Source organism: Chamaea fasciata, unplaced genomic scaffold, assembly GCF_029207755.1.
Source record: "Chamaea fasciata isolate MVZ Bird 193981 ecotype frontalis unplaced genomic scaffold, bChaFas1.0.hap1 SCAF_2, whole genome shotgun sequence".
In the NCBI taxonomy this organism is placed as follows: Eukaryota; Metazoa; Chordata; class Aves; order Passeriformes; family Sylviidae; genus Chamaea; species Chamaea fasciata.
In genome coordinates this window covers 2531164-2555749 of record NW_027094087.1, presented here as the reverse complement: position 1 = coordinate 2555749, position 24586 = coordinate 2531164, and the positions used below count along the sequence as shown (strand labels likewise).

At 43.0% G+C, this 24586-nt stretch overlaps 1 protein-coding gene across 1 annotated transcript in view; it reads right to left on the bottom strand.

Annotated features, from left to right (window-relative positions):
- Positions 1–23972, bottom strand: part of EPHA3 (EPH receptor A3) — a 176214-nt gene extending 152242 nt beyond the window's left edge. Inside the window, exons 1-2 of the mRNA XM_066207743.1 lie at positions 23854–23972; positions 7978–8042 (exon numbers count right to left, since the gene is read on the bottom strand). The gene's annotated coding sequence lies outside the window, so the exon portion shown is untranslated. The remainder of the gene's footprint in view (positions 1–7977; positions 8043–23853) is intronic.
- Positions 23973–24586: the final 614 nt, after the last annotated feature.

Genomic DNA, 24586 nt, shown 5'->3' with positions numbered 1-24586 from the left:
CAACTTACACCAACTTAATTCACTGTAATGCTTTTGTTGATATCAGTGAAGTCTGAACAGGCCCTAATTAAAGGATTAGTGGTCAAAATCTACCTTCAACATTCCAAGATAAACAATTGATACGGGATACTAATTCCTACCTTCCTACTCAGAAAGTGCAGCATAGAAACCTAGACATCCAATTTAGGAACCAAGTTTCGGCTACTGCAAACAGAAACTTTCCTCTAGATTTAAGAGATTCACTTTGGGGTTGGGCTTTTATTTTGTTTAAAAACACCAACACGGAGCAATTCAATTTTTTTTTCTTCCCCCCGGAGTCCAACTAAAATCAATTGTCAGGCTCTTGAGGAAGGATGGTGTTGACTGCTCCTCCTTGTCGACTGCAAGAGCACACAAACCACAGCACTCATCCACACGTCCTCCAAATCACTCTGTGTGTCCCAGCTGCCCTCCGGGGCCTCTGGAAACCCAACAGCTGGAAATAAAGTTCCAGTAATCGCAGTTAGGCAGAAGAAACCAGCCCACGGATGAAGCGGCCAGATGTCACCGAGCAAAAACTGAGATTTCATCACCTTATTATGAGATAAGGTGGTGCCTGCGCACGGCGCAGAGAGCCCTCAGCCCCACACAGCCCTCACTGAGCTCCGCCGCTGATTAAAACCAGAATATGAGCACAACACGCGAGTTTTGTGACTCCTCCTGCTCCAAACACCAAACCGAGGGCACCGAGAACCGCAACACCGGCTGCTGGCTGAGGGCTGCAGCTGGATGGCTCATCCCGAGGGACCCAGATGGCTCATCCCGAGGGACCCAGATGGCTCATCCCAAGGGACCCAGATGGTTTTTATCCCAAGGGACCCAGATGGTTTTTATCCCAAGGGACCCAAAGTAGCTGCCTAAATCGGAGGTGGGAGGTGCGGGATAGCATCCCGGTCCCCGCCGCAGGGACATCGCCACCTGCCGGGACACAGAGCGGGGATGGGAGGCGGGATGGGGCTCGGGAGGCGGGATGGGGCTCGGGAGGCGGGATGGGGCTCGGGAAGCGGGGATGCTGCGCTCGGAGCCAGCCGGGCTGCGCTGCGCGGACTGAGCCCCGCCGCTCCCCGCTGGTGCGGGACACCAGCATCCCCGCCATCGGGACGCTGTCCCAGCTCCCCGCCACGCCTGTCACCCTCCCGCAGGGGGACGCCGGGGGGCTGGGAGGAGAACAGCGAGGCGGTTCATGCTGCCACCACACTCCTCCTCCTCCTCATCATCATCATCATCACCGCACGCTGCTCCGCCCGAGCTGCAGCCCGTCCCGGTGTGCGCCGCAGTGTCCCCAGGGCTGGCGATGCCCCAGGCTGGGCTGAGGGTGTCCGGAGCAGGGAGGAAAGGACAGGACACGTCCCTTTGTCCCTCCGGCACCGCCGCTCCTGCCCCGCCTGGCCAGCCACTCCGGGCAAGGGAACCCGGCCGAAATTAGGAAATTAATTAACACACAACCCTCAGGCTGTTTTCACTGACAGCTCTAAAAGACTGGGGGAAGAGGGAAATGAAGCAAGGCGTGTCTCCTGCCTTGAAACACCCTGCGAGTCTCTCCCCTTCACCCTGCACAGCCACCAGCGCCCTTGGTGCCCACTCCCCGGTTTCCTTTTAAAAGCGCTTCTTCATAGCGCAGAAAATACTCCTCTAGGACTGCAGTCAGCTCACACTCAATGCCTACAGATGTTTGGGGGGAAAAGAAAGAAAGAAAATCCAGAACAAACTACCTACCCAAACTATTGAGACCATAAGTACAACCACAGCAAAGCTATCAGGAGAAAACCTTTATTGGCATTTTTAACTGGAGACGGGAGTTGCTTGTCTTGGTGGACCTGATGTTATAAAAACAGCCTTAAAACCGACTGCAGTGTGCCCCTGTGATAAATAATACTGCATTTCATGACAGTTCCTGTGTTTACTTTGTTCTGTTCTGGTTTATGCAAATAAATCCAGCACAAAAAAATAAAATTACGAAGTAAGCGTTTCTTTACAAAATGAAAAATACCTCATGGCGATGAGACCATTTGAGAGAAGTTTTCACAAATGGCCTGGATCTGTTCTGACAGAAATAAAATTCTGCCCACGAGGAGAATGATGTTGCTTCTAAGCTTTGTAAGTTAAAAGGGAAAATTAGAAGCTGAAGTATCTGCATTTCCAATTTTAAATAAGGTCTTTATTTAACTCTCGGAACAAAAGCCGAAACTTGCTCTTTCCTTTTTTTTCCTTTTTATTTGAAACCACAGAAAACTGATATCCGACCTTCAGCAACCTTATTACCAGTAAATAAAGGGACTGATGAGGCTAATGAAATACAGGGAGTGTGTCCATATTTTTAATTATAAACTATTACAAAAGGACAATGCCCTTTTTGTACTTTTTCTTCTTGTTGTTATAATTATTTGTTAATAGAAATCCCATCATTTGAAGTAACATAGTAACAAAAGCAGAAAAAAAAGAAAAGCCTCCCTCCCTTAATAATCATTGAAACTAGCAGAGTTTCTACTTTAGATCAACTTCAGTGTTCACAGAATTAACATATTTATCTGGCCTATCTCATAGCTTTATATTGCTACAAGAAAGATCTATCAGAAAGGGGAAAAATTACAATACAAATCATTTTCTTTCTCCTAATTCAGATTTTGTGTAAAAGCAGCACCCACAAACTGAAGAAACCACCACTGCATTAATTTTCACTATTTTGAAACAAGGAGAATCAAGTGAAACAAATAACACTTTCAGTGCACCCCAAAAGCACATACTGAAATGGAAAAAAATTGAGCATATTAACAACAAAAATATATTTTTCCGGTCAGCCACTCACTGTAAGATGAAGCAAAGTCTATGAATCACAAAACCAGAATCCCAGTCCCAAGTGGTTCATTTGACTTGCAATCGTCACAACAGTCTGCCTGCGTTTCAGACATGATACACAAATTTTGGAAGGCAGGGTAACAGTATGAGGTTGAAAGGAGACCAGAGCTCAGGCAAAACAGATAAATCTTGATTTTAACAGAACACATTGTTTTAAGAAGTACTGAGGAAATTCCACTGCTAATGGATAGGAAAAGGAAAGTATATAGCATAACATGATTGTTTTCATTTTTAAAACAAGGACTTAGCTTTTCATTTTACAAAGATATCTTTAAGTTTCAGTCTTCTGTCTCGTCCCAATTGTTTGATATCACTGGGTCCACTTTGAAACTCATTTTCACAACCACTTAGTGATTTCAGCAACACTGCCCACTTCATACACAGTACTGCTTAGAAGTTGTCAAGTTCAGTGTCAGACACAAAATGAACACAGGCTAAGATGTCAATCAGCATCAAAAAAAACCCCTAAAATGAGGCGTTTGATAAATTTTTGTACTTTTGCCAGTTTCGAGGGGTTTTGGCAGCTGAGCTGCCCTGAGGTTCTGCAGTGGTGTGAAAATACGAGATTTGTGCAAAGAAGAAAAACTCTGCCCAGCTGAGAGGAAGGCTGAAGCATGACACAAGGAAACCCACTGGCATGAAGGACCTACTAAAAAAAAAAACAAAACAAACCCAAACCATCCACAGAGCAGGATGCAATTAACAGCAAGACACAAAGCTGCAGGAAGACAAACCTCATGGAAATACTTATTAATCTTCAAAACGTCTTCTGCATCAACAGAGAAACTTTCCAGCCACAGTGGCCTGAGAAACTGATTCTTGAATGACATTTCTTTGAGTGCACCTTCACCAGAGCCAGGATGTTCCCTGCACGGATTCTCCTCTACCTTCACCTAGCCACAAGGGACATCCAAATGCTTCTGTAAGTCAGGCTCTTCTGCAGTCACTCTGTCCATGATCCCCCACAAAGAGAAAAGACCCGAAAGTTTTTATAGTGCCACACATTAGCCAACAACTGAAAGCAGAACAAACGAAACCAAGGAGGCTGCCAGCAGCCTGGGTAGGCAGCAGTGCAGGCTACTGTGACAAACTACTTTCAGGCTTTTGAAATATAAGAAAAGGAGGCATTTTCCTCACTTTCACTTGGATTTTTTTTTGATTCTAACCCAATTTTTGGTTGATGGAAAAACTCTCATTAATCTCAGTCACACAGGCTCTAGCTTGCCCAGCACACCACCAGCTATTAGGGGAGCAGGGAACGTTACCCTTCTCTCCTCAAATACTGATGAAGCAGTTTCCATTACTGAAATGAACAGTTTGAGTTGTTCAAATGACCATCAGAGTGACCACTAAGAAAAAGCCAAGTTATCCACCCCAGATTTCCAACTACGTGCCCAGAAGTTTAAGATATAGAGTATGGCCAGCTCTCAAAAGAAATGTAATGTTCCTGAAGAAACTCAGGGATTTAGAAAGATGTCATGATTAAAGACAGAATCATCATTTTTCCAATCAGCCTTTTAATTTTTTCCTGCGTTTTACTAACTTTAGCCATGTATAGAACTCATTGAGGTTCCGGGGTTTTTTGGTTAGAGCTGTTTCTGTTGTGGTTTGTTTTTCCTGACTTGGTTTGGTTTCTTTTTTAACAATTATCTTTTACGTGACAGTAAAAAAATGCCACAGCATTCCCTTCTCTAGCTACAAACAAAACAAGATGAGAGCAATTTCTCTGTTACTTTTCTACTGACTAAATGAAATAAAACACGACCAAAAAAATTTCAAGTCCATAAACTTGACTAATAAACACATAAAAACTGAGTCACAAGCTGCGTGACTGCAGAACGATGGATTGAGATTATGTCACTAATGTATTTATTTTTTCAAACTTCACCAAAACAACCATGGAGCAGGAGTCAGATACATCTTTCTCCCTAAAAAAAATTATGCTGAAACCAATACAATTCCTCCCATGAATATGCAGAGCAGGGTTTTAGACTGTACTCCTTTTGTCCTGTATGAATTATCCATCACATTTCTCTTGTATGTTATTAAAGTGACTTGCTTTATCCTCCCAACCCCCACATCTGTGCTGCGGTAATTTATGTGAATTACGGTTAATGATCATTTGCATTATGCTTAATCAGCATATCAATAATATACTCTGCACAGAGTGAGTAGCTCTTCTTTCTTTCCCTTTTAATGAAACCTATAGAAATGGAGCTGGGGTTTGACTGATTGGCATCACAAAAAGGTTGCCTGGGCAGGTGCTGGGGATGGTGGCACAGGACAGAGGCCTTGTGCCTGCTGCCAATCATGCTCAAGCATCAGCAAAACCTGCTATTATATTTTTTAATTCTTGTGCCTTGCTATCTGGAGGGGCCAACGCTTTGTGCTGAGGGGGTTTTAATGAGCTTGACCAGACCAGTGTTCCTGGAGCCAAGGCTGTGGCTGTGTGGGATGGTTCAAGGAGAGATCACATTCTTCCAGGGTGATATTACTCACCAGAGTCTAAACCACTGCCATTACAGTGTGCTCATGTGGGACACACAAACCCCTGAATACAAATGAGCTACAAACCTTAACATGAATATTCAGGAATTTCTGGAAAGCTATTATTACATATGCCCAAGTCCTATTTAAAGGAATAAAGAAGAACCCTTGAATGCTGGAAACAAGAGCCGATCAGTTTGGGTCATTTTGCCAGAAGTCAATCAATCAATCAATATCATGCATCAACAGGATAAAATTCTTAACCTAGTAAGAGGTTCGTTAAACACTTCAGTTAAACTATTTCTAAAAACTCTGTAAGTCACCAGCTTTTGGTGCACTGACATTTAGGTGAACGCTGCTGCACGCTCGAGAGGAATTGGCACAGCACCAATATTCTCATTTGTGAGTCACAGCCTCCAGTGCAGCTCTATCAGCTTTGCCTTGTAAATCACTGCTCTGCTATTAGCAATCTTTCAATACGATGTGACATCTTTATTATAATGTTTTTCCACTGAAGTTTAAGTTCATATTTTAGTTAGCTCGGAGACAGACACAGCCATATTTACCAGGTTTAATTAATTGACTATAAATAAAGGGCTGTAAGAAGGCGGCGCCTCTCTCACACGCTGTTCAAGTTGTCACCATTTTACAGCAAAATGCCAATTGGGATAGGATAAACATTGTTATTTCTGTGCTTTACATTTATATTTCAATGTGCAAGCTTAAAATTTCAAGGTATTTTGAAGACTTCAGTCTAGAGCCTCAGTTCTCTTCCAAAAACAGTCACAGCATATGATCTACATTAATTTGCTGCCATGCGATTTTTAACTAAGAATTTCATTAACTTGTAAGAACATCAGTGAAATCCCATGATTTACTTTGGCTTCGAGATCCGTGGATATGGCAGTAAATAGGAACAGCATGTACAAACACACGCAAACAACAAGTTGAGCTGGATTTACCTGACAAAAATTTGCAGAAGCCAATAAAATTGGCCTTGACAGATCCGGGGGCCCTTTTTGGTGGGGTAATGCAGCACATCTGTTTTCCTTATAGCCCCCATGATACCCTGCATCATTCCCTACCAACTGTTTTAGGCATCCAAGGCAGGGGAGACACAGCTGCAGGGAGCAGAGCAGCAGATCTGCACAGCTGCAAGGAGCTGAACAGAGCAGGAGAGCAAAGCAGAGGAGCAGCGGGAGCTGGGAGAGAAAGGCTTCACAAAAAAAAAAAAAAGCAAGTGAAAACAGAAAAAAAAAAAAACAAAACCCCACCCTGATGATTGCTGGAGAGTTCCCTCTTGGACATCCTGTTTAGAGACATTTCTTGTTGGGAAAAGACAGCAGAAAAAGCCTCTAGGAAGAAACGTGACCCCTCTTCCCACATCTTTCCCATGAGAATGGAACAATTTTATCCAGAGACACAGAGAGAGATCCATGCATAAACTCAGAAAATGGAACCAAGCCTTCATCCTTAAATACTGCTAAACACCTGCATAATGCTTAATATCAAGAAGGCACAACTTAAACATTAGCAAAGCAATCCCATGAGGCAGAGATGCAAAGGCACTGTTAACACCGATTCTGTAAAAGTGATCAAGGTGAATCAACAGCTTGCCCAAAGCTACAAAAACAAATGAAAGAACAGCAGAAGAAAGTTCTCACAGGTGCTTTCTTTCAGCAAAAACTTGATGGCTCAGCCTTCTCTGAGAGCAAGGGTAGCTCTGGACATGGGGGTTCGACTTGCCAAGTGGGTTTTTTTTTGTGTTTGGGGAAACAGAATGCGGGAATGCAAGAGTCACCCTGCATATCTGCACGATGTAATGCAGAAAGAGCAATGGGATGTTCCCACACACAAACACACATTCCACAGAGACATGGAGGTGGGGAGTGAGCACAGATCAGCAGCACCAGACAGATACGCACTATTTAGTCATCAATATTATGTTACCAAGAATTTTTTTTTAAAGAGTCTGCCGGCAAAAACTACAAATGATGGAGATAGCAAAGCACAGGTGCTTTGAGACTGCACTTCTGAATCTCCCAATAGAACCTCTAGTTTCATCAGATCTGGGTACAAGGTAAACAGAACAACCACCAACCACCTCCAGAACATTATTTAGACGTTTCTGTAGTAATACTTTAACTCCTAACTGGAACGGTTCAGCCACAATTCAGCACAAAAGTTCCAAACAAGTACTTACATCAGCCACATTTTTCACCTTCCACTACTTCCATCTGAACAAATTAGCAAGCGACACCATGAAGCAGAGCCAGGATCTCTTTTAGAAATACACTTTACCACAGAGAAGGAGCAGCACCTAAAGAGAACTTGTTGCTGCTGTTGTTCAGTGCACCTCTTGCTTTCATGTTTCTCCCCTCGGAATGAGCTCTTCCCGGGGTTTACCTGCAGTGGGATGCGTGTTCTAAAGAGAAGGCCCCACAGCTGTGTAAAGCCACATTTTGCAAGTTGAGAGCGGATTATTTTTGAAGCTCCAAAGCCTTATCGCACGGTGTCCTCTGAAGAGGAAACAATGGTTAAATAGCACATTGGTCTGCAGCAGCACTTTTGCATTTCACACTCTAGTGAACTCACCCCATGTGACGGGTAGGAGATCCAGCCCAGCTCCCCTTGAATTGTTTTTGAATCCAGCAGATTAACTACAAAAGAAGACACAAGGAAGAGGAATGAGTTTCGTTTGCCTCTGCCCAGTTAACCTCAGCTACCCACGCCCAGAGCTGTGTTTATTCGGGGACCCCGTGAGCAGTTGATTTGTTCAGGTGGCCTGGCAGTGGAGCCGCACAGAAGAAAAAGACAGACAAATGAGAAGGATCGTCTTGTTTAGCTTAAAACACTATGCACAGCAGACAGGGCAACTTCTGAAAACCAGGAAAGTGACAAAAAACAAACAATGGATCGCTGGCTAAATTAATTGCAGCAGGGGGTGGGAACAGAACTCTTCAATCAGCTGCACAAACCACAGCGTTTTCCCCTCGGATGCCTCAAATTTGGGTCACTGCATCTAACTGAAACGGTGAGATCTGAATATTTAAATCATTATTCGATTAAAGGCGTGCATTTGGCATCTATAATTTTCTCAGAATACGGGGATAAATAATGAAAGCTGATTAAAGTCTTTCCCGCAGTTCTTTCTTGCTTCTGATCTAATTTGTTCTCAAATTGTCTTGCAGTAGTGTTTTCTAAATGTCATGTGTAACACATTAGCTACAAAAGTAATTATTTACAACGTTACAAGTTCAGACAAACCTGCTTTTAAAGAGGGCCATCAATTGATTGCTAATCTTGCTGTTACCTTTTTTTTTTTTTGAGCCACGCAATAATTTTCAGCACGAGAAGGAAGATTTTATTTGTAAACAGTCTGACAGGCATTTTCCAGTCAATCAAATCTCAGTGGGTTTACACCTATTTTTAGACACAATGGGCATTTAAAATAAATACATACACCCAAATTAAAGGATATTCTTCTTTGGCATTTAATTATTTGTTTCCTAAGAGTACAGAAATAAATTCTTTTCCTCATCTTGGCCATACAGTCTCCAAGTGCTTGATCACACACTTCCCTAAGTAATCACTTGTTTATCAACATGAGGCAGAATGGGTGAACTTATACAAAATATTGTACAAAACAATATATAAACTAATATAAGCCTCTATATAAACTAATGAAGTATTAACACTCAGCATGGCAACACTGTAACATTTATTACCTGCAATCTGGGCTTACTTTTGTTGGATGTGTTCACCACCCCCCACATCCTCTTCATTTTTTTTTCCCCTTCAGCATGGAAATTAATGATAATGAGAAACGAAATAAATCCCAGCATATGCTCGGACATTTTAACACCTGACAGTGACAGATTTATTAGAGGTGGCCACTGGAGAAACTTCATCTTCTGTTTGTCAACCTGAAGGGTTGTCACTGTCCCCAGAACCAGATGGCCTGAGCATTGGCGCTCCAAGTAAACAGAAGAATAGGAAGAAGAAAAAAAAATAATCAGGGAGAATATCTACAAATCAGCTGAGTTAAGCTACTTGTATTGTTTCATCATTCTCCTTTTAACTGCTGTTTAATTTTGGACACCACTTTAAAAAAAAAAAAAAAACAACAAAAAACCAGAGCTCTGAAGACATTATTTTTACTGCTAATTAGGATGTACAGAAGGAGACCCAGGTGTACAGTATTAGAAATAAGACTGTGCTATAAAGAACCATAGATAAAGATATTTCCTACATTTGTGTGCGGACATATTTGTGTTCTGTATGGATATATGTGCACTGCTACGCTGCCATGACTGAGCTGCTCTGCCATCCATGTGGGAGAACTGTTTCCTCCTGCAGTTATGCTCCCCTTTAAAAGAAAACAACAGCATTGTTTTATCTACATCAATGAACAAAATATCTTCACTAATCTTACAGAAAGAACCTAATCCAGTGCTACATATTTCTTAGCTCTGAATCGAGTCCTCAATCACGAGCACAAAGAAAAACCAGTCAGTCCTTTATTGAGCGCACAGGGCCCGAGGCAGGCAAGGTTTGCATCCGTAAAAAGGAAACAGCAATCAAAATTCAGAAGGAAAAAAGCACACTTCTCGTTTTTTGTTAGTGGAAATTCCCACAGATTCTGCATCTCCCAGGATGGGACAGATCTGTGCATCTGCACTGCACGGTGCTGAGGGAAGAGCGACTCCTGAGGAAAATCACTTGGCAAGAAGTGGCTGAGGCAAACCACTCAGGAGCAAACTTAAGTGATATATTTATTCTTTCAGAACGAGCTTCTTGAAAACATGATTGCAGCCACTCTGAAATTATTGAACTCAATCCAAACTCTTCAGTTTCGTCTGCAAAACATCACCAGGCAATGGACCCACCCACAGCCGGGTGGTAGTTTCCCCTCTCTAGATCTGCCCAGCAGGTCCAGCTTGTCCTCACAAGCATCACAACAGGGCATGGGTGGCAATTAAATATTCAGGGTCCACATCACAGGCAGGTGCCTCCACCATGGGGCAACTCGACATCATCAGGATCAAATCCATGAAGTTAAGAATAATTTTTCAGCTCCTCTCCTTCATTCCACTTTCCTCATCTCCTTCAGACTAGAACCACTACTTTTCCATGCTCAAACCTGTCCCACTACGTTTTAGAAGTCCTTACAAGGGAGCTTTTCACACTGGCTACAGGAGGCTTCTAGTTCAGATGTGTGTTGTGCTGTTCTTTAATAGTATCTAAAATGTAAAAAACTTATTTCCTTTGAAGCAGTAACCTGAAAAAAAACACCTTCCTCTTCCTGATAAAAAGTTTCCAGGGCACTCATTTTCCCTGTGACTTTAAGGAGCTGCACACCTCGACAGAGAGGAAGCAATAATTCAGAACTTAGAAGATGCAATCCTGGTCTCTAGACAAAAATGACTGGGAGAAGCAAGAGCACATTTTGTCATTGTATGTCCTAACACTACACATTAATCTGGAAACTGGAGGAGAAAATAGCATTTCCTTACACTAAGACATAAGAAATACATAAAGAATGGGTTAGAAATTCATTGTCCGATTTTTTTTTTCCATGGATTTGGATGGTTAGGTAAAAAGTAAAAATGCAAAACTTCACTCAAGCACTTGAGTCCTACGTTAACTCATTGCAACTTCTTTTAATACTGATAGATCCTTTAGTGTAACAAAATACACCACTTGCTCAGGTCCATTTTGGGAACCAATTCATGAAGTGTTTCATGAAGATGTACTCAGTCAGATCCTCACTGGCAGGCAGTTTTCAGTGCCATCCTCATTTGTTTTCCCACATACTATTAAAGTTAAATGAAAGCCAATACTTAAATATCCCACAAATGCCTACAGCCACGTATTTACTAGATGAAAGAAGTTTATGAGTTTCTCACACAACTCATTTGCTCTCCTTGTACCAACTCCTCCTGCAGAACTGTGTGACCATCACTCAGCTGATTCCTACAAAAATCTCTGAGGTTGACCAGCCAGTTACCAGGGGTAACTCTTAAAAAGCTGAACAGTTTCATTGCTATTGGTGATTCTTTCCAACAGAATGCCTTGGAAAGGATTCCTGGTTGTGCTGAGGAGACACAGAGGAGCTCTCTCATAAAGCAACTTTAAGTAAATAAAGAAAGTGCTGTCTAACTGTCTCAGTGTCCTGCATTGTTCCCATCAAGTAATTAACTTGATTTAAAGCTAGTGGCAACTCTAAAGGAGAATTTACTGGTATTAAGATGAGCGGCCATGACTTCTGACTCTGACAATCAGTGATCTGGTCCTCCTGTACAACAGCCCTGCTCACCACACTACAATGCAGTATTTCTGCCAATGCTGCACACCCCTAAAATGCCAAATCAGAACATGTTCTCTTTCTAGAGTCTCTCTCCTGCCTGATTCTCTTGACCTTCCCCAAGTACAGGCACAAGAGAAAGCATTATCAGCTCCCTCTATGTGGATTCCCAGGGGGTAAAACGAATCTCTTTCCAGACATGGAGTAGGGATGTGGATGTGAAACCCAAAGCTCCCTCGCACGGCATCAAGCAGAAGATGCATGGGGGCTTGGGTGGAATATGACACTTGTGCTACCAGAAACTGCTTCCAGATTTGGGACTGATGATCCAGGGCACACTAACAGCACGTTTCATCAGGAGTGATGTCAGGGCAAGAAAAGAACCCTAAAACTAAAGTGAATCCTGAACACAGTCTGAAAGCTGCAGCATTTCCAGAAACACATGGAGCAATAACTGCTACTGTGAACTGAATACAGTATAAATGCCTCCCACAAGAATGAAAATAAACAAACAAATCTTGTACCAGGTAGAATCACTCTGAGACTCCCCTCACTGCTGAAGAAATGAGGGAAGCCAGCTAGGAGACACGATCCTGCAACTTGCAATTTTTAGAGAACCACCTACCAACAACTTCACCGGTGGAAAGCATTTCCAAATTGTCTTCTTTACAAAGAAAATACAGAGCAACAGCCAATGTCAAAAGATGTAAAATATTTTTTCTTGAGCTAATTAACCTTTTCCATTAACATTAAAAAAATGCATAAAGAAACCTCGCACCACTATGTTGCCTTCTCTTGTTTGGCAACAAACTTTGAGCTTCAGAAATACCCTGGTTACTTATTTTAAAAGTGCCAACAAATGGGAAAAATTAAATTCGCTATGCCACCAAAAAAAAAAAAAAAAAGAAATTTAAAAATGGTGAATGTCTAATTGAAATGCGTCATATAACCCCAAGCAGCAAAGAAAATACTCTGCGGTAGAAAGTCAGCCAGAGCTTGGTTTTGGGGTGGGACAGAGCGGAGTCAGCGCAAAGCCTGAGGTACAGTTTTGGAATGGTGAACCCTTCCCGGCAAAGGGGGCTCGCACCTGTATTTTCATCCACCTATCAACACAGATCTGAGTCTTCCCAACTCTCCACTGGCCCAGCAGTGGCAGCAGATCACCTTCGTGTCTTGGATTATTCTGGAGCTAGAACCAACATTTACAGACAGACAAGCAGAACTCAGGCAAGGCCAAAGTCGCACCTTGATGCAATTTGAACTTCCAGCTAGGATCACCTATCGCACTGACGTTGCCAAAACCATGCTGAAACCAGCTAAGGCAGAGCAAGAAACCTTTGGGAAGGGACAACAAATAAAAAAAGGGTGTTCAACAGTGAAGCCTGGTTTTAAATAGCCTGATTTGCTGCTTGCTCAATAATAAAAGTCAAGCCTTCTGTGATTTTACGGTCCTGCATTTCCCCTTGAGTATTTTAGTGAAGATGTTAGCAACTGCTCAGAAGAAAACAATTTGGCCCATTTACTCAAAAGCTGTTTCCCAAGCCTGAGATTTCTGGTTCTGCAGCCTGGCTTTGGGCTGCAGTCCTGGGAGAGGCACAGCCCTGTGAGGTCTGCCCTTTCAACCCTCCCTGCCTGCGCTGTGACACTGCACAACACACAAATATGACTTTGTGCAGAACGCTCCAAATTTGGCAACTGTCATGTTCAATCTGTGGTCAAACTGCTGACTGAAGGACTCCACCGGGGTGGGGGCAAGGGATGAACAAGCAAACAGAAACCAACGTGAACTAAAAAAACAGTTGCTGCAATACTGACCGCAGGATTCTTCAGAAAAGACTGGAAAGACCAAGCCTCCATTATTTTCATTTAAATATTCAGTAAAAACTCTCCAACACTGAGAGATTTTGTTACAAATATCTGATGAAAAGACAAAAAACTAGCAAAATATGTCAAATTACCCTAGAGACTATTGCTTCTGCAGAACATAAGAGCTTCCACCACCAATTCAGATGATTTGGCAAATTCTAATATTATGGCAGCTTCCCGCAGTTTTTGAAGAGGAAGAATTTAATTTTCCTCCTCCCAGATTTTACTTTTCTGATCACACACAGTCCCCAAAAGCGTCTGAGGCCAGATTTAGATACCTCAGCTTTTCCTACAGCTGAAAAATAAGAAGCAGCCAAAGCAGCGACCCCTCACTGCAGGTTTCTCTCCAAAGGCTGCCATGGAGGAGGAAATGCAGGACAGCAATCAGCAGTGCAGGAATGCCTATAAATTAAAACATCACCTGCACTCCATGCTAAACTTCCTCCTTTTGCTAAGTATGGAGCCTGCCTGTGGAAAAGGGACAACCATCCACCCATTCTCAGTGATGAACACAGGCAAAACGGATTCTGATTTCTTTTTTATTGCTTTGAAACATGAGCGTTCTCTTGATATTGTTAAAGTGGCACAAAGCTCAATTTCCAAGTATGCAAAAACATATGACTGGTGGTGGGCTGGAATGCACTGTTTATCAAAGGGGCCTAATAAGGTTTCAGTTTTATTAGGTTATTTCCTGTAAGTTGATATGTGCCAGTCCTTTTCATTAAGACAAGGATATAAAAATTAAAAATGGATTAACGTAATGGGTTCCAAATTACTGTGTCGCCTTCGCTTCTTTGCATTTTCTTTTTTTAAACAGTTCCAACTGGTCCTTTCCCATTACCTCCTACAAAAAGCAAGAGGCAGAAAGCTTCAGGATACCTGAATTAGAGCTTAGCTGAACTCGCATTCAAACACAAATCCTACAGATCTCATTCCATTCCACCACTCTGGCATTAAATCTGATATCACTGAGGCACCACGTTAAATATGCAAATGCAAAATGGGGGCTACTGTGTTGAAAGGGAGTTTAAATTCCCTTTAAAACCCAAGGTTTCTTCCCCCTCTCAGAGGGGAAAAAAAAAAAAATAATCCCAGAAACTGTGGATGAGACTGAGTTACCTAAACCCTGCCAATCCCTGCCTTTTATCAGCCCAGAATAGAAGTGGCTCTCTTGTAGGATGTGTCATATTTGTCAGTCCCACCGGGTGCCCAAACCCTGAGGCACATAAAATGGCACCACATGCTATGTCTAGCCAAAACTGAACAGCAAACATTGCTGAAATCATTTTAGTAACTTCCAAAGCACTTCTCAGAAAGGTTTAACCACACTGCACACCTCTTTTTACTTCTACACTCCCTTGGGGGAAAGAAAAAAAAAAAAAAGTAATTTCCAGTATTCACTAGTTTTACAGAACTGAGTTCTCTGAAGGTCTGGTAGATTTGGAGCGTGACAAAGATCCCTCTTGGGAAGACTTTTAGCAGCTTAAAGGGGAAAATAAATGTTGAGTCAGTGTCCAAGTTCACTTAAGGTAAGCTGAGAAGTCCAAACCTACTGTGACACGCTCAGTTTCTAGAATTTTAGACACCAAAAAGTGTCACAGAAAAAACTCCTGGGCACGCAACACACCCACAGCTAAAAGTTCCAAGGTTCCCACAAATTTTACTGCTGTTCAAATGTATTCAAGGTCCTGGAACCAACAAAATCCACAGCAAATGATCAATATCCCTTTGGAGGACAGAAATTTTTGAGACAGGGACCAGAGCATAAGTCCAGGAAATGACTGTTCATTTGTTAAAAAGGCTGTGATATCCCCCAAGTGAATCAACTGGCAGCAGGCCACAACTCAGAAAAAAAGTTTGCTCTTAAGGAACTCCTTGCATGGGGCACAGAAAAACAAAAATAAAGAGAGTTGGGTTGGGCTTCGTTGAGTTTTCTTTTTCCTAAGTTTAAAGCACAGAAGTCAAGAATCGTACAACAATTCTGAGAATCCTGAAGCACTGCATTTGGAAAGCCCCATACTCAAGAGTGCCCTGATAATTTTGTTGAGCTTTTCATCTCTGCCTCCGTGAATAAAGATCTCCAGCTTGCATGGAAGGCTTGGGTCCTTACTTGGCCGCCCCAGAGATAAAATAAACCCACAGAGCAAATGACTCCACGCCACGGTGCAAATTGCAGGAGTAAAATGCCAATAGTAGAAGAAATCTCCTCAAATGTCACGCTGAGAAAACCAAGATGCAGAACCCATTTTTATTTTCCAATACAGTGATGTCACCAACATGATATTTTCATTGTTTGCCAGGTTAACAGAATTTATGGAGGTAATTAATGCAGAACATGTGTGCTGAGCTATCCGTATGAAAAATGGAATTGCCCCGACTTCATTTGCTGCCTTTGCGACCAAAACCCCACTAACATCTTTTTTCACTATTTCCATATGTGAGAAGCACAAATATTTATAACAAAGGTAAATGACTAAATGACTGCTCTATTCCCATCTACCCACCAGACACTTTCATATTCAAGTCTTCCGCTTATTCTCCTGCTTCCACCACCTCACCACAAAGGGCTCGGGTTTCCATTCTATTCCACAAACTAAGCGTGTTCCTCACGCCTCTCCTCCAGCGTTCCTTTCCTCGGTTTGCATGGAAAACTTCTGTTTTAATTTCATGAACACCCTCTGTCTAGCTCTGGCCCATCTTTCAGGAAAAGCAACGCCATCAAACATTCAGTTCGCTGTTGTCTTTTCTTCTGGGCATCTCCAGGGTCAAAGCATCTCCCCCTCTGGTAAACAGCTTTTCGTAAAAAGAAGACTGGGCGCACAGCCCTTAAAATCAGAAAAAGATGATCTTTGCCTTCTGTTCTTTCTGGCTGAATGTTGATCTCTGGAAGGGAAGGGACAGAAGAAATGGCACAGGCCATGAGAGGAAGGGTGGCAAGGTGGGCTGGGAATAAAGAACCTGACGAGCTTTCCCCACAGCTGGGTTTTCTTTGGAGAGTTTGGGCGAGCACAGAACGTTTCCCACAGCCGCAACCACGTACTCCAGGAACGCTGAACACTCCAGCATTGCTGGGACATTTGTTCTCTGAGGTAAATCATGGGGGAAAAAAGTTTTTGCCGGGTAAGGCCTTCACCACCTCAGAACCTGTCCCATGATAAAGGCCTCAAGGCAGTTTTCTCCATGAACATTAAGGCTGGGCAGACATAACTTGCCTTGCTTTTCTTTTTTTCTTCCTTTTTCTTTTTTTAGGAAAGCGCCGTCAGAGCAAGATTAAATGGAATGGTAAAAATGCCTCTACCCTTTCTTAACTGCAGCCTCTGTGGAAATTCACCACTGGTAAATCAGAGTCACGAAGCTTACGAATGTAAACAAAGCTCAGACTTCCAGGGAGGCACGGAATTCCTTAATTTGTGCTTTGCTCACTGTTAGGATCTCTGTCAGGGCTGAGCTCTGGGTTCCGAACGTCAGTAATCAGAGGAAGTTTGGGGGTTTTTTTCAATATTCAGATCCAATTTGCTTCATCTCTGCCTTCTTATTCTCTTCCTTTAATCCTTCTCTCCCCCTCCAAAATGGATCTCTGAAAAAGCCTTGCCACTTAAAAAAAAAATCAAGAACAAACCCCCTCTAGCTGCCTTCTAACTTCTCAGCAACTAAATTAAGCAATCCCGTGTCAATTGTTGTTATTTGTTACTTCACAAAGTTTGTGGGAAGACTACCACAGAGCAAAATATATTTTAGTATTTTAATTGTGATTTATTTAAAGAGTAACTTGTCGCTCTAGATTTCCTACAAACCTTTCCATACCTAGGCACCAGTTTAAAAGTTTCAGTTTTTAATTACTGTCCCCTTATGTGAGGCAGCTGTACTTTAGCAGGTTTAATTATTGTTTGAAAAAAAAAAAGTCATGCAAATCTTCCTATCCAAATATAGATATAAAAACATTATGAGAAACCAGCTGGAAATTAAAAAAAAAAAAAAAAACAAAAAAAACACATTCCTACACCATATTACACTAAACTGCACTGACTGAACCTCAACATTCAACCTATTGTTCTCTTAATTGCTAGCAAGTTTCAACCACTGTTCGTTTGGTCTGCTATTCTTCTTTCATCAATATTTTTCCAGTAGACTAATGGGATTTTCCTCCATATTTTGCCTGAAACAGCAGGACGTGGTAGTTAAATGAACAAAAAAAAAAAAGGAGAAGAAAAAAGGAGAGCGGTACAAACGTTTCTGCTTACAACGTGTCTGATTTAATAACATCTCTGCAAATTTCAGGCTTTAAGTGCTGGTGTTTCGCTCTGGCTCCCCGTCACTCTGGCAGACTGGAACTTTTCTGTCACCATCCCAAGGTTTCTTTCAAGGCAGGATTATCTTTATTTCTACATCTTTATTTCTTTCGTTCATTCACCGCAGAAATTCGAAAGGAACTTTTCAGTTTGAGGGACTGAATTTTAATCTTGCATCTGTTTCACACTGCAAAATGAGAACTGCAGATTGGATTTAGCGAGCGCCTAAGAAACTAAAAAAACACAAGACTGCTGCTGGGGAATACAATCCTAAGCCCACAAATTGCTACCACACTCTGTTTCCAAAATGACACCCCTGGGAGTTCATATCTAATCTTCTGAATTAACCTATTTTTGTTTAAAAGTTTTAGTTCTTGTTTAGAACAGTTTAAATATGGGGTATCTTTTTTTAAAAAAAAGCTACTGCTCTAAAGTGTTTACAGAAATAAGGGTTACCCCACTGTGGTGAATTTTTAGGAAAAAAGATCATTTAACAGAAGTCAAAATCCCTTTTACAGTAGAAAACAAAAAAACTCTTCTACTTCACTCTATCATTTCTTAAGGGCAGCTTTTTCCTCCTCACAAATATATTTTCAGCAATGCTTCAACAAATCTAACAATGCAACAGAAAGGAAATATTTCATTTCAGAAAAAGCACTCTGGATGCTGGAATTATGTTTTAGAAAGGCAGGGGGTTAGGGAGAGCCCTCTGCCCCACCTCTGGAGATTTATCTAACAACTCTGGAAACATCCAATTTTGCACCTTAGAGTATCAAAATTACCTCCTGGGTTTCAACAGCAGCTCCACTGAGCAGAGCTTTGAACTTCACCATAAGTAAAGGCATGATTATTGCTCCGCTTACTTATTTATTTTTATTTTCTTTCACGGAAAAAAAAAAAATCAAAGAGCAGCTACAAAGCTACACGAGTTACAGGTATCTTATGGCACTAACTCAGGCTCTGTGTAAAACTCCACAAACAGGACTGTGGTATTTGGTAACAGCTCTGCAGTGACCCTCACTGGTGATAAAATCCAGAGCTCTGAAAACGAGAAAATGAACACCTGCATCTGTATTTCTAAACTTTCATCAAGTGGGGATTACAAGAACAAGAGCAATTATAGACATTCTCCTAAAGGAAAACTTGCAAGTTCTCCAGCAGAATCAAAAAGAAAGTATACTAATAGCAATTTACCTAACTCCAGCAGAGAATAATTTAAATTTAAAAAAAAAAAAAAATTCTAACTAATTTGTACATCCTCCCAGCTGGGAATGAAAAATTTCAGTTCAGTCAGAATGCACTCCCGATTTGCAAAGCTTTTGTGCAAACAACTGTAAACTTGGTGTGCCTATTATCTGTTTCATGCCTGCCCATCTGGTGGTGCTGAGGGTACAGAAGAGTTCTGACCCATTTCTCTGCCCTGAGTGCTTCACTGGGCAGCAAATACGTTGTGTCCAAATTAACTGCAACAGGAATTAATTGCTGTGTCCAATTTGCACATCTCTGTGTTTCAAACGCCTGCTTAAAGTTTGCTGTGGCCAATGGAGAGGGTTTTTTTCTTTTCAGTACACTATGCTGAAACAGTAGTAAGTCAAGAAAAAGCCCAGTGACAACAAGTAAAGAAAATAAGTTGTTCCACATTGCGACAGTTTGCTTTCAAAAATGTTGTCAGAAAATGACGCATTTACCCAACCTCTCCTGGTTTTAAAACCATCACGGTGTGAATTTTAGAACAAGTTTATTATTTGTCCAATCATACAGCTCAGGATTAAACACAGAAGCTTTGAATAACAGCTGTATGAAAAACAGTCCTCTAGCCCCCCCATGACTCTGAGCTTTTGGAAACTAAATTTTAAAAGGTTCACATTTAGAAGTCTGAATCACATTCAGACTTCTAAACCTATTTTTAACTTCTTCTGCAGATGAACACTCAGTTGCAACCCAGGAGCAGCAGCAGGAACAGTGTCATGAGAAATGAAGACTTACCCTGACCTAACGATACATGGCATAGAGCAAATTAAGATTTGTAAAAAGCATTTCCCTCTTCTGATTCTACTGAGAAGTTCCCAGTATTGTCCGCCTTTCCCAAAATCACATGCAAGACTTGGGCAAGAATTCTGTTCCACGTGCAAGCAGCACATTTTTCAAAACCACACCAAGAGCTGTCACTCCTACAAAGGCACAGTAAATTGTCTTTCGCAATTTTAAGTGTTAACAGAGACCAGCTCAGAATAAAATGGTGCATTTAATTGAGCGGTTCTGCAAAGTTCTGAGAGGGTGATCAATGCTCGAAAGATGAAACTGCAGCCCTAAATCCAATACAGACTGAAAAGAGAGGCTGGTTGGAGCCTTCTTACTGTAAACCCAAAAACAGGCACTTGTTTGAAGCCAAGTACTGTAAGCACATTTCCCATATTGATCTTTTGGTAGCTGTGTTCACAAGAAATTAATTTTATGCTAGATTGAGAGGTTACAAGAAGTTTCCTGTCTGCACAGTCAAAATATTATTGAAGCAATTCAGGTTGTCAGTAAAAGCTTAAACAAATTTGCTGATAATCCTGTTAATGACCTAGGTCAAGTGTTAACTGTTGTGGGTTATAAAACAGTGAAATTAAGGTGGCTGGTACCCTCAGGCAGGCAATATAGTTACAGAAGAGACTGAGGAGAAATTATTAAATTAGAAAATGACAGAACTCATTCAATTTCGTGACACCACAGGAATTATCCCGAAAGAGAATTGCATCCTTCTAAGAAAAAAGAAACACAATTCTCACCAAGCAGGGAATATCCGACAGAGTGGAACAGGAGAACCTGGGGTTTCTGCGCACCTACGGGGCTCAGTCTGCAAACTCCAGGCTGGAAAAGTTGGATGTTAAATCTCCCTGACACTTTTCTGCCCCGCAGAAAACAGCACACACCTTTTACCAGTGAACACAGATAAATCTGAGCTTCAGAGAACCTCCTTGAGCTCCCGTGATTCTGTAGGGAAAATGCAGGTAGATTTCTCACGGCCGAGAGTTTGAAAACAAACTTTGAGGCAAGTTTTACTTCCTATCCAGAAAAAACCCTAAAAAAAACTTCTCTGGGATGAAGCAAATTCAGAAAATCTCAAGCTCTCCAAGAAAAAGACCAAAAAGGAATGTATTGAGCACCACAAAGTGCAGTAAGCCAGCAGCTTGTCTTCAGCCCCTCTTTCACCCTTTTCTCCCTTCATCCCATCGACTTCCACCAGTACTACCACCAACAGTCATCAGTTTTATTATTAATTGCAAATGTTAAGTGAAGTTGGATTTAAAACAAGAAAAATAATTATTTCATGTCAAATAAATTTAGGAGCTATTTCTCTGGTAGCTCTGCCCACACTCTTGTTACGTGCCCACTGCAACATTTACATCCCCTAGAAGTTAGACTAAGCTGTACAAACACACCAAAAATTAGTTCCATTCATTGTTAAAACGATTTATGGGGAGAATTTCAACAGTAGCTTTGATATAAAATGCAAGGGAAAAGGTAGACATTTTTTATCTACATGCCTACATCAACAAATGCTGTCCAAAAAGTATCTTTTTTTATTCTCAGTGGTGGAAAAAGAAACTTTTCTAAATACTCTGGAGAAATGTAGAGCCATCTATCTCTAGTTTTGGGAAGAAATTCATGGAAACAACAGCAGCAACGCAAATGAAGTGGTTAGAAAAAGATTATTTGAGAGAGAAAAACATCATCTTCTGACATGATTTAAAGCTGCATGCTAACACTCATTCATCAAATTAGTGGATCAGCAAATTATAAGAATTAAGATTTCTAAACTCACACAATCTATATAGTGTAAGTTGAAAAAAAAAAAAAATTACTGAGCTTTCCTAAACGGGGGTTTAAAAAAATTTTAAAAGCCCTTTAGAGCTGATCTCTTTTTTTAAAAGAAACTGTCAGTATTCCTGCTTTTGAAAAGCACAGCGAAACGTACACTTAAAAAAAATAAAAAAAACAAACCACTCAAAAGCAGGTCACTCTCCAGTAACTGCATTTTCAGTGTTGTTTTCACTACCAGTTTTGTAAACATTGCTCATCCTGTACAAGCTCTTGAAGCTGAGAGGAGAGAGAAGGGAGGCAGCATTTGCTGAAGCTGACTTGGACAAGTGTACTTAGCATGCGTTCCGTATGATACCCATATTTTCCCTCCTCTCTCAATCCTCAGCGCCAGCGACTCGAAACAAAGACACAAAAAGTGGGTTGGGTTTTTTTGGTTTGCTTTTTTTTTGTTTGTTTTTTTTTGGTGTTTGGTTTTTTTTTGGTGTTTGTTTTTTTTTTTTTTGCAAACTGGAATGCTCCAGTATCTCTCTGGCAGAGTCAGTCTCGGTTTGCAGGATGTGCCTGCCTGCCACTGCCATGGAGGCAGAGCCGCCTCCGCTGACTGACAGAACCACAACCATTCCCTGAGAGCTCTTAATAAGACAACAAGTAACCCCTACTCACACTCTCGCTTTCATTTCTGAAAATCATTTCTGAGAGAGGACAATATCTACAAAATAGCTTCTGTCTGGAGGTTTAAAAGGGATTGTTGAATGCACACTCATTTTAAAAAAAATCAATAAAACACTGCATACAAAACAAATTTACATAAAACATACAAACAGATGACGTACTGCTCTTCTTGTATAATGGTACTGTAATTCTTTCCTAGCAATGAAACCAGCTGATCAAAGATGACCCAGGACATGTAAAGTTTGCATCTTTCCTTATTTATTTTTCACTATATTTCTTTTTCCTTGTAGAAATCATTTAAAGTTGTTACCTCGCTGCCTTATCGCACAAGCATCCAGAATATCAATAAGTACATCAGCATTATTTGTAAGGGAGAAATAATTGCTCTGACAGGTTTCAGAGCTTCTCTGCAAAACCATCCAACTCAAGCAGGTGAGAGTTTTACACGGTTGTTGGGTGCTAGAAGTTCTTCACAACCTTTGCCCTCTAGATTTTATCCCTAAAGATAATTACACTGGACATCCTGGTCATACCGAGTGCCTTCAATGTGCAAGCAAGCAGAAGCTCCATTTCTTTTTTTTTTTTTTTTTTTTTTCTTAATAGGGAAAGAACAGGGCTCTTCTAGGTGGTTTTCTTTTTTTCTTTTTTCTTTTTTTTCCCAAGTATTTCAATCACTTTCTCAGCGTCCGGTTGTCGCTATTTTTTTTTTTTTCCCCTGAAACCTAGCACGGGTTTTCAGCAAATGTCATCTTAAAAATTAACGCAGCAAAAGAAAATAAACCGCTCGCTCTTTATTTCCGGAAAATCACACACATTCACATACACAAACACACAACTTTAACACATTGATACATACATCCGACACAAACAACACGATCCGATACAAATCCGCTAGGGAAACCAGGAGGAGGTTTTACAGGGGAACAAGCCTCTTCTGCGTATTAATTAAAAGTTTTGAAAGACAGGACGACTAACGCGACCATCACCCGTGCAGACGAGAACGGGATCGGAGTTATCCCCGGGCTGAGGGCGGCGGTGGCATCGGGGGCAGAGGCTGCTGGCCCCGGGCACCTGCCGGGGCTGGGGCTGCGGGTCCCGGCGCTGCCCCTGCCCGTCCCCGCCCCGGCGCTGCGGCTCCCGGCTGCCCAGCACTGCCGGAGGGCCGGGGGGCACAGGCTGCGCTGCCCCCGCCAACTTTGCTCGGGGGAGGGTAGGGCGGCTGCCCGCCCCATCCATCCGTCCGTCCATCCATCCGTCCATCCATCCATCCATCCATCCATCCATCCTTCCATCCCTCCATCCCTCCATCCCCCGCACGGCGATGAGCGCCAGAGCGAGCCCCGCGCTCCCTGGGCAAGGAGCCGCTGCCGCACGGGACCACCTTAAGGGGGAGCGGGGTGGGGGAGGAATAACGAGAGTGGAAGAAAAAAAAAAAATAGAAGCAGAAGAAAAAATAAATAGAAAAAGGGGAATAGCGGAAAGGAAGAACGGGGAAGAAACGGGTCACCCGGCCGTGCCGCGGCTCACCTTCGTTGCCGGGGCGGGCGCTCAGACGGCCGGCAGCGCCGAGCGCGGCGCGGAGCAGCAGCAGCAGCAGCAGCAGCAGCAGCGGCAGCGGCGGCGGCGGTGGCGGCAGGCGGCAGCGGCGGTCCATGTCGGCGGGGCAGAGCGCAGGCACAGCCGCATGTCTCCGCGCCGCATGCCACCGCTCCGCGCCCGCTCCGCGCCGCCGCCACCGGCCCCGGCGCCGGGACCATGCCCCGCGCCCGCCTCCGCGATGCGCCCGGGAGGGGCCGCCCCCGCCCGGCCCCGCCGCCGCCGCCGCCGCGCAGCCCCCGCCCCGCTCCGCGCCCCGCCCACCGCCCCGCCCCGCTCGCCGCCGGGCGCCGAGCCTGCCCCCGGCCGCGGGAGGTGTCCCGGAGACCGCCCCCAGCCCCGGGAGATGCCCCGAGACCGGACCCGGGAGATGCCCTGGAGACGGTCCCGGCCCCGGGAGATACCCCGAGCCCAGCGCAAGCCCCGGGAGATGCCCCGAGCCCAGCCCCGGGAGATGCCCCGGAGCCCGCCCCAACCCGCGGAGATGCCCCCAGCCCCGGGAGATACCGCGGAGCCCGGTTCTAGCCCCGGGAGGTATCCCGAGCCCGGCCCCAGGAGATGCCCCGTCACACGGAGCGGGCGCTCTGCAATAGGGGCTGACACGAGTCACGTAACTCGGGAGCCTCGGGTGGGTGTTGCAGCCAGCTACGATCCGGTCGTGTCC